Below are 11,644 nucleotides of genomic sequence, written 5' to 3' on the forward strand. Positions count from 1 at the left end.
CAATTTGGCTTCATGCAGCCTATTCCATGACCACCGAGTTCGCTTCCCATGGTGGACTTTGGGACTATTGATGATCGGTGGAGAAACCACAAGCAGTTTGTCGTAGTTCAGGTGCTCTCCGCGCCAGCTCCTTTTTCATGTTCAGATGGATATTTGTAGTGGTTTAGGAGAGTCTCCCATCCATACATTTTACGCGGAGTTGAGACCGACCGACCTAGCCTTGTGATTGTGCCTCAACTTCGTCAGAATTTGCCAGATGACATAATAGTTCAGAGGCGTCACCGTCATCATCTTCTGGTGGTTTATTGGTATGTTACAAATTTATTTGTTCATATTTTTAGTAACTTAAATATTTGACATTAACTTGGTATTATCGTAGGGTGTCGTTAAACGCATTGTCAGTGGTCTTCAGCGGATAATAGACTGTAGAGACATTAGTGAGGGCACAATTGTTGGCAAAAGCAATACAAGTCTAAATGCTGAAGCAAGATTTTGATGATGATAAAAGAAGCCATGAAAGCCATCTGGAAGCCAAGATGAAGACCATGTGTTGTAGTGTTTAAAGCTATCTTGTAAAATGTAATTAGATTAGTTAGAATCAGTATTGTACAAGAAAATTATAGTGCTTCTCGAAAAATCAAAGTGATAATCGATTATCACTTAGAATAATCGATTATCCTGAGTTGAAGAAATTTTTTTCAAGAAAACACTGGAATAATCGATTATCACCTCTGATAATCGATTATCTGCTAAAAAATTTGTTTTTCATAAACCACACTGGAATAATCGATTATCACTTGTGATAATCGATTATCCTGGTTAGTTGGGCGCGACTGTTCAGCTTTTTGACCTACTTTCTGAAACCCCTATTTAAGGAACCTCAAAGTTACTTCTCACTTACCTTTTTGAGAAGCTAGAGTACTAGTGTTGTGACTGCAAGAGAGTTCTCAATTGAAGCTTTGAAAAACCTAGTGTGGGTAGAGCGATAACTTTTCCTGAGAGGTGTTCTAGGAGATTAAGTGTTGCTGCTGTTGCTAGGAAAGCTAAGGTCAAGGTTCTCTGTGTGATTCAGAGAAAGGTGTTCATCTCTTGTGTGATTCAAGAGAGGTGTTTTCTTTCCTTACACTCTTAATATCTGATTGTAAATCTGTTACTTATTAGTGATTTAGTTAATCTCTTTTTTGAGAGATTAACAACTGGACATAGGGTCTTTTGATCCGAACCAGTATAAATACTTGTGTTCAATCTTCTTCTCTATCTCTTTATTGCATCTATTATTGTGTTTAAAGAAATTATTTGTTGATCCAATTGATAAATTTTGGAAAAATTTAAAATATTAATTTTATTTCTTAAAAACCAATTCATCCCCCTCTTGGTTTTGTCCGCACGCTCAAACATTCCGCTGCGCGATACCAACAATTGGTATCAGAGCTTGCTTTGATAGTTATTCAAAATTTTCGAAAATGGTTGGACAAAATCAAACCTTTGCCGAGGGTGCGTCTATCAACAGACCTCCTCTATTTACTGGTGAAAATTATCCTTTCTGGAAAGTTAGAATGCAAATTTTTCTGGAATATGTTGATAGAGGTATTTGGGATGCTGTTTTAAATGGTCCATTTGTTCTTGTTAATATTGTAAATGATGTGCAGGAACCAAAGCCATTCTCGCAATGGACAGCAGACGAAAATAGAAGAGCCCAGTATGATGTAAAAGCTAGAAATATAATTTCATCTACCTTAACCCTAGATGAGTTTTACAGGATCTCAGTTTGCACCAGTACACAAGAAATGTGGAAAATATTGCGTGTAACCCATGAAGGAACAGACGATGTGAAAAGAGCACGCAAGAACTCCTTGATCTAAGAATACGAAATGTTTCGGATGCAACAAGGAGAAACTATATACGATGTGCAGAAACGATTCACACATATCGTCAATCATCTCACAGGTCTAGGTAAAACTTTTGACACTGATGAATTAAATATAAAAGTTCTTAAATCCTTGAACAGGACTTGGCAGCCGAAGGTGACAATCATCACAGAGTCACAAAATTATGCGACAATGACGATGGCGGCTCTGTTTGGAAAGCTGAGAGAACATGAGCTTGAACTAGGCAGATTAAATGATGAAGAAGATATTGGAAGAAAGAAGAACATAGCCTTTAAAACTGAAGTGGTTAAAGGCAAAAGACAAAAGGAAGAAGAAGATTCGGATGATGATGCAAATCTTAGTCTTATGATTAAGAAATTTACAAAATTCATGAAGGCCAAAGGTAAAAATCAATTCAAAAGCAACAAGAAGGATAATCAAGGATCATCCTCAAATTTCAAATGCTATGGATGTGGAGAATCTGGACACGTCAAAGATGACTGCCCAAATTCAAAGAAAAGTGAAGAAAAGAAGGGTAGAAAATTCTTCAAAAAGAAAGCATACATAGCTTGGGAAGACAATGCCTCAAGCTCATCAAATTCTAGCGATTCTGAAAATGAAGAAGCAAATCTATGTTTGATGGCTAATCATGATGATTCTGACAGTGAGATGACTTCTAAATCCAGAAGATCAATGTGGTATCTCGACAGTGGTTGTTCAAGACACATGACTGGAGATCAAAAGAAGTTTAAGAACTTTAAAAAGAAGGAACAAGGATTTGTCACTTATGGGGATAACAACAAAGGAAAAATACTTGGAACAGGTGATGTAGGTGGAGGAAATACTTTGGAGATCAAGGATGTACTTTATGTAGAAGGACTAAAGCACAATCTTCTCAGTATAAGCCAATTATGTGATAAAGGACTCAAAGTAATATTTGAGAGTGATTACTGCACTATTCATCAAAAGGAATCCAAAGAAATAGCCTTAAAAGGTATGAGACACAATAATATTTACTTGATTGATCTTGATACTACATCATCTAGTGATATAACTTGTCTGGTTGTTAAAGAAGAAAATCCCTGGTTATGGCATAAACGAGCTGCTCATATTAACATGCAACAATTAAACAAACTGATTTCTAAAGAATTAGTAATTGGATTGCCAAAAATAAAGTTTGAAAAAGATAAACTATGTGATGCATGTCAAAAAGGAAAACAAGTAAAATCTTCATTTCATTCAAAAAATGTGATTTCCACATCAAAACCTTTAGAACTTTTGCATATGGATTTGTTTGGTCCTTCAAGGACAAAAAGCTGTGGAGGGCACCTAGAACTCCTCAACAAAATGGAGTTGTAGAAAGGAAAAATAGATCTTTAGAAGAATTAGCTCGCACAATGTTGAACGAATATGATGTGCCTAAATATTTTTGGGCTGATGCTGTGAGCACTGCTTGTTATGTATTAAATAGAATGCTCATTAGACCAATTTTAAAAGTTACCCCCTATGAATTGTTTAAAGGAAGAAAGCCTAATGTAGCACATCTAAAAATATTTGGATGCAAATGCTTTGTTCTAAATAACGGAAAAGAAAATTTGGGTAAATTTGATTCTAAAGCTAATGAAGCTATTTTCTTAGGATATTCATTAACTAGTAAAGCCTATAGGATTTTTAATAGAAGAACCTTGAATATGGAAGAATCTATGCATGTTGTTTTTGATGAAATTGTGGACCTTGAGGAGAACCCTCTTGAGTCAAATAAAACAAATGCAGGTGATGAAGAATATTTCAAAGAAGCCCTTGATGAGATGTATCTAAATGAGAATCCACTGATTGAACCTGAAGATCTTGCCAAAAGTTGGAAATCACCTAGAAGATTATCTTTAGAAAATGTCATTGGAGATATATCAAAGGGAGTTGTTACTAGAAATATGTCAAATTTTTGTATGACTGTTGCCTTTGTTTCACAGATAAAACCCAAAAGTGTAGACGAAGCTCTTCAAGATGATCAATGGTGCATAGCAATGCAAGAAGAGCTGAATCAATTTGAAAGGAATGAAGTTTGGGAACTCATTCCTAGGGATGATTCACACCAAGTAATAGGAACAAAATGGGTGTTCAGAAACAAGCTGGATGAGGATGGAAACATCACTAAAAACAAAGCCAGACTTGTAGCAAAGGGATACAGACAAGAAGAAGGTATAGACTATGATGAGACTTATGCTCCAGTTGCCAGGTTAGAAGCTATACGTTTACTTCTTGCCTATGCTTCTCTCATGAAATTCAAACTATATCAGATGGATGTCAAAAGTGCTTTTTTTAATGGATTTATAAAAGAAAATGTGTATGTTGAACAACCACCTGGTTTTGAAGACTATAAGTTTCCTAATCATATTTATAAATTAAAGAAAGCATTGTATGGATTAAAACAAGCACCTAGATCTTGGTATGAACGATTAAGTACATTTCTGTTAGAAAATGATTTTGAAAGAGGAAAAATTGATTTAACCTTGTTTATTAAAAGAGTAAATAAGCACATTTTACTAGTTCAGATTTATGTAGATGACATAATATTTGGGTCTACTGATAGTTCACTATGTAAAGGATTTGCAAGCATAATGCAGGGAGAATTTGAAATTTCAATGATGGGAGAATTGACATTCTTTTTGGGTCTTCAAATTAAGCAAATGGAAAATGGAACCTTCATTTCTCAATCTAAGTACTGTAAAGAAGTACTTAAGAAATTTGGAATGGATACTGCTAAGGAAGCAAGTACTCCTATGGGAACCTCCTGCTATCTAGACAAAGATGAATTAGGAATAGAGGTAAATCAAACTATGTTTAGAGGCATGATAGGTTCTTTGTTGTATCTTACTGCTAGTAGGCCTGACATTATGCAATCTGTATGTGTGTGTGCTCGTTTTCAAGCCAATCCAAAAGAATCACATCTTACTGCAGTAAAAAGAATTTTAAAATACTTAAAAGGAACTGCATGTTTTGGACTATGGTATCCTTCAGGAGCATCTCCTAATTTGATAGGCTATTCAGATGCTGATTATAGTGGTTGTAAAATAGATAGAAAAAGTACCAGTGGTACTTGTCACCTCTTAGGTAGTTCATTAGTCTCTTGGCACTCTAAGAAACAAGCTTGTGTGGCTTTGTCAACTACAGAGGCTGAATACATAGCAGCTGGAAATTGTTGTGCTCAAATTCTTTGGATGAAACAACAACTAGAAGATTATAATATCTTTCTAAATCACATACCTCTGAAATGTGATAATACCAGTGCTATTAATTTAACCAAAAATCCCATAATGCACTCTAGGACAAAGCACATTGAAATAAGGCATCATTTCCTAAGAGATCACATTAATAAAGGAAATTGTGAGATAGAATATGTAGATACAAAGCACCAATTAGCTGATATCTTTACCAAACCTTTAGCTAAAGATAGATTTTATGAACTAAAAAGAGACTTAGGCATATTAGAAATCTCTTAAATTGCCAAAAACTCAAATTCCTTAAAAATCCGAAAAATAGCGTTAATAATCGATTATAAGTGTCAATAATCGATTATCAGACTCTCTTCAAAAATCCCAAAACATACTGGAATAATCGATTATTTTGGGTAATAATCGATTATCCTTAAATTCTCAAACTTAAAATTCAAAAATATTTTGTAATAATCGATTATTTTGGGCCATAATCGATTATCCTTAATTTTGAGCCAAAAATTAAAAACTCACTGGAATAATCGATTATCACTTAGGATAATCGATTATCAGCTCGTCAGACTTCATATTTTTGCCCAGTTCATGAACAAATAATTGATTATCATCTTAGAATAATTAATTATTACACGTCGTTGGACCAACAAATTTCAAAAACTAGCCGTTGCAACGGCTAGATTTGCATCAAATCGCGTGTATATGGTCGTTGGAGTCTTCTCTCTATAAATATTAGCCATTTTTGTCACCAGAACACTCTTTTCTCTTCATCAACACTCAAGACCCTCTCCTTTTCTCATTTTTCACAAACTCTCAAAGGCTTCCCTCTCCTTTACTTAAACCATGGCTGAATCCTCTCGTAGAAAGATTCCTACACGCAGAAGGACTGCATCTCATGCCTCTCAACCCTCAACTGCACCTAGAACAGCCTCCATTGAAGGATGGATTTCGGATGAAGAAAAAAAATCTGAGTTCATCACATTGTGGAAAGACAAACCCCTCATCACTCCAAAATTCATCCAGTCTCAATGGTTTGTAAATCGCCATTTCACAATTCAAAACTTTTTGGCTGAACAAGGTGTGAAATTCTTCACAGAGATGCAAGGAACCTACTACCCAGATTTGGTACGAGCCTTTTACTTCAATTACAAATTCAGAGATGGAGTTGGGTTCACAAAAGTGAAAGGTGTCAACATCATTTTAGATGATGATATTTGGGAAAATGTTGCACAATTTCCCATTCATGATGGCACATCTCCAATCCTCACGGCTGGCATTGAAGGGTTCAACAGAATTTTTGCATATAGATCCTTTATGCGACGCGCAGATCAAGAAATAGGCCGCCAATTGTTAGCTGAACCTCTCAAAATCGATGAGCGTCTACTTCACTATCTCATTGTTTGGATTTTATGTCCACGTGGTACAAACCACGCACAGTGTAGTGAAGCAGATCTTATGATCATATATGCCATGCTCAACCACATCCCTATCTATTGGCCAAGCATCATTCTTGACACCATGCTCAAAGCCAAGAGATTGCCTCAATATCCTCTCCCGTATTCCTTGCTCATCTCTCGTGTTTGTGAGTATAAAGGGGTAACTGTCTCTGATGAACACTCTCATAAGACAACTGCAACAAACAAAATTACGGAAAACTCCTTGAAGCAGATGAAATATTTTCCTTTTGGGAATACCTACATTCACAAGGATGATATGCCGCCCTCCGACAATGAAGAGGAAGAAAATCCTCCCACTGCTCCTATTACTCCTGTTGACACAAATATTGGATCATCCAGTGGCGTTAGTGGCTCATCCTCTTCTTTAGAGGATCACATTCTAAATCTCAACTAAAGATTTGAAGAATTCTTTCTTCTCTCCACTCACAGACATGAAGAAGTCACTAGCTTAATTAGAGGATTAGATTCTAGGATCTCTAACTTAGAACATAAATTTGATAAATATGAGGAAGATGATGACATGAGTCAAGACTTTTAAAGTCTCTATCATAGTCTATTTTTTAAATTGTAATCTATTTTCCAGTTTTATTATTTTCAATAAAAGTATATTTGTCTTGTTATTCTTTACCATTGCCTAATTGAGGGGGAGCTTCTTTATTAAAATTTTTTTTCATATGATCAAAACAGGGGGAGAAAAAGTTTAAAAGTTTAAACCAAACAGTGCTACTAACAAATCTACTTGTAAGATATTTTGATTCTAGATACTTTAAACATATTGTTTTGATCATCATCAAAAAGGGGGAGATTGTTGGCAAAAGCAATACAAGTCTAAATGCTGAAGCAAGATTTTGATGATGATAAAAGAAGCCATGAAAGCCATCTGGAAGCCAAGATGAAGACCATGTGTTGTAGTGTTTAAAGCTATCTTGTAAAATGTAATTAGATTAGTTAGAATCAGTATTGTACAAGAAAATTATAGTGCTTCTCGAAAAATCAAAGTGATAATCGATTATCACTTAGAATAATCGATTATCCTGAGTTGAACAAATTTTTTCCAAGAAAACACTGGAATAATCGATTATCACCTCTAATAATCAATTATATGCTAAAAAATTTGTTTTTCATAAACCACACTGGAATAATCGATTATCACTTGTGATAATCGATTATCCTGGTTAGTTGGGCGCGACTGTTCAGCTTTTTGACCTAATTTCTGAAACCCCTATTTAAGGAACCTTAGAGTTACTTCTCACTTACCTTTTTGAGAAGCTAGAGTACTAGTGTTGTGACTGCAAGAGAGTTCTCTGAGTGTTCTTAATTGAAGCTTTGAAAAACCTAGTGTGGGTAGAGCGATAACTTTTCCTGAGAGGTGTTCTAGGAGATTGAGTGCTGCTACTGTTGCTAGGAAAGCTAAGGTCAAGGTTCTCTATGTGATTCAGAGAAAGGTATTCATCTCTTGTGTGATTCAAGAGAGGTGTTTTCTTTCCTTACACTCTTAATATCTGATTGTAAATCTGTTACTTATTAGTGATTTAGTTAATCTCTTTTTTGAGAGATTAACAACTGGACGTAGGGTCTTTTGATCCGAACCAGTATAAATACTTGTGTTCAATCTTCTTCTCTATCTCTTTATTTCATCTATTATTATGTTTACAGAAATTATTTGTTGATCCAATTGATAAATTTTGGAAACATTTAAAATATTAATTTTATTTCTTAAAAACCAATTCACTCCCCTCTTGGTTTTGTCTGCACGCTCAAACATTCCGCTGCGCGATACCAACAACAATTGCTTGGGATCGCACGCATGAGTTATTGCAGATGACTCGTGATGCCAGTGAAGAGGAATGGTCCACATGACATGAATTTCTTGGAGAGGAATCATCTCAGGATCATATCGTGCTAATTCACACGCACATGGAAGACCATAAGTTTGTATGAGAATGCAGCCACAACGACTAGTATCGAATCCAATCTTCTTTACTCTTTCTAACTCTGGAATAAGGAGTTCTAAGGCACATCTAGAAATATTTCCCACTAATCTTCTATAAATCAATGCCTTGTAAGAGTCACTCATCAGATTTAGACTTCTTTCAAAAGATGCCTTTATTTCGTTATGTTGCAAGATAATAACGTTGTGAATTTCATCCCAACACGAACAAAGGTCTCCCACACTACTTCCAAGAACTTTCTTCAGACTCCAGTGAGCAGACTCAACCCTAGTATAATTTATACATGGAATCATATAAACCATTAATAAAAAAATGAATTAATAGCAAAATGCAAACATACCTGTTTGATGTTGTATTCCCTAAATGCATAACTTTGTTCGTCCATGCCTTCACAAAGTATTTATTGTAAGGAATGATCCACGAGTCATTAACATATTCAAATAATACAGGCCATGACTGGCAAACAAGCTCAAGACGGTTAACACAATCATTAAACTTTAACTTATCTTCGCAGTCCATGACATTCTCCCAGGCTTGTAGTACAACATCCCATGCATCAATAGAATTCACTAACATTTTGCACTTTGCCTGCACATATTTTTGAATATGGAAACGACATAGAAGATGATAACACTCAGGGAACACAGTGCCAACAACATTCATTAGAGCCAGATCCCTGTCAGTTACAATGACTTGTGGACCACCCTTAGACGTCATAAACAGACCTCTTAGCCTTTCAAGAGCCCAAGTGAAATTATTTTGCTTTTCATTGGATAAAAATGCAAACGCAACTGAGAAAGTTAATCTTGTTGAGGTCACACCAACAATCTCAAGCAATGGCAACCAATATTTGTTAGTTTTGTAAGTATTATCCATTAAGAACACAATATTGAATGAATTTAACAACTTCACAGCATCAGGATGAGTCTAGAACAGATCGCTAACCACATCAGATTCATCAACACATCTACTAAAATGGATATAGTGATCACATTCCAACATCAACATTAATTGTTGTAACTCAGTCCTTGAACCTTATATTGAACGTTTGTACCTATATCTTGCATTATATACTTGCTTCAAAGTTGTAACATTACACTCATCTATTTCTTTGAGAGTGAGAAGTATATTTGCAGGTTTTACTTGACTTTTAGTCATATCAACAAGCAACGACTGTTCAGTAGACTTCAATCTACCCGCATAAGGGTGACCAACTAGAGTAGATGAGACATCGTGATTATGGTAACCACATTTTACGTTCAACACCCATCTCTCCCCTTGAGAGATGGGTCTCCCTCTCAATCTAAAGGGACAATCACATTTTCTTGTCCCAGACAAACTCGGTTCTATATCACATTTGTATTTTCTATATTTTCACCTCTTTCACAACCTAATAATACATGGGTCTTTCTTCCTGGTTGTCCATTATATTTATTTGATCTTAGAATAATAACAACAAATCCAAGATTAAAAGCAACCCCTCTAACCCACTTAATTAAATCTTCACGTGCTGGGAAGATATCATCGATTGTAAAATGATATGTATAATCTTGTTCGCAGATATCATGAACAAAATTAGAAAAGTCTGACATGAGACTACAAATTAGTTGAGAATCCACTTGAGAATCCAAGAAACTCAAATAACTAAAATGGTGATCTTCCATAATGAGCTATAATAAAAAATAAAATATTTTAATACGTCAAACAACCCCATTAAGGGCAAGCACATAATAACATATAAGAATATCATAAAACAATGCAACACGTATCAGAGAAAACAATGCAACACGACACCTCACTAGACTGTCTCACCTATTACACAACAGACACTACATATGCAAAGTAAAGTTCTCATAGAGATGCAAAGTTCTTAGACAAACACGAAGTTAGACACAAATTCTGCCAACATTTCATCAATTTCAAAACTGTTTCATCAGAGTCAATTCACATTCAAAACTGATTGCATGGTGGTGATATTCAAAATTGATTGCATGGTGGTGATAGAGAATATTTAGAGAGTGATACAAACCATTTTCACCTCACTCACGCACCAATACACACTCACTCACAAACTCACGCACACCACTGCACTCACTCACCAACACACTAAATCCACATTCAATACCAACACACTAAATCCACATTCAATGCGCACATAAACACCTAAACAACATTATTTTATTTCATGAACAAAAACAAAGATTAGGGTTAATAAAAGGTCAAGAACCCTTCATTTAAAAATTTCAAAAATGAAATTCAAATTTAAAAATTTCAAAACGAAATTCGTGATCCGTTTCAGAAAAGTATGAAGCGGATCCCGAAATCCGTTTCATAAAAAATTTATGAAACGGATTTTGGGATCCGTTTCATACTTTTCTGAAACGGATCACGAATTCCATTTTTGGAAAAAAAATTAAAATTTGTGAAACAGAATTCGTGATCCGTTTCAGAAAAGTATGAAACGGATTCCAAAAGCCGTTTCATAAAAAAACATGGAAACTTTTGAAACAGATTATGAGATCCATTTCATATTTTTCTGAAACGGATCACGAAATCTGTTTCACAGAATAAAAAGGAAAAAAAAAATACAAAATTAACATTAACATTCCAACCATTCAAATCAAATTACAAAACATTTGGAAGGAGGCTAACCTGCTAGCAGAAAAGACAAGAGGAGAGCTTTCAAGAAAAAAATGAATGAAACTGAACCTCGGACAGGGACCACCTTCAAGGACAGAAGAGAATGAAGCACAGTGAGAATGAGAAGAGAATAAACAGGAGAGTTTTCAAAAATAAAATTAATGAAACTGAACACGAACCTCCTCGGACCAAGGACCACCTTCAAGGAGAGAATGAAGCACAAAGAAGAGAATTAAAATGAAGGGACCATTCAGAAATGGGACCACACTTAGAAAGCACAAAGGACTTGGAGAAGAAAGGGAGACGAGAAAGAAGCTATCAAAATAATTTGGGGCTGCAACTCAGATAAACAAAATAGTTGTCATAGTAAATATCATTTACTGCTCTTCCACCCGTTTTCACCCACTGTCAGCTACAAATTAATTAGGGGTAAAATGATAAATTTGGGAGATACTGAAGAAAACTTGGAGGTGCATGGAGAAGGCGCCTCTCCTATTGTC

This window comes from Vigna unguiculata, chromosome 6 (assembly GCF_004118075.2).
Source record: "Vigna unguiculata cultivar IT97K-499-35 chromosome 6, ASM411807v1, whole genome shotgun sequence".
In the NCBI taxonomy this organism is placed as follows: domain Eukaryota; kingdom Viridiplantae; phylum Streptophyta; class Magnoliopsida; order Fabales; family Fabaceae; genus Vigna; species Vigna unguiculata.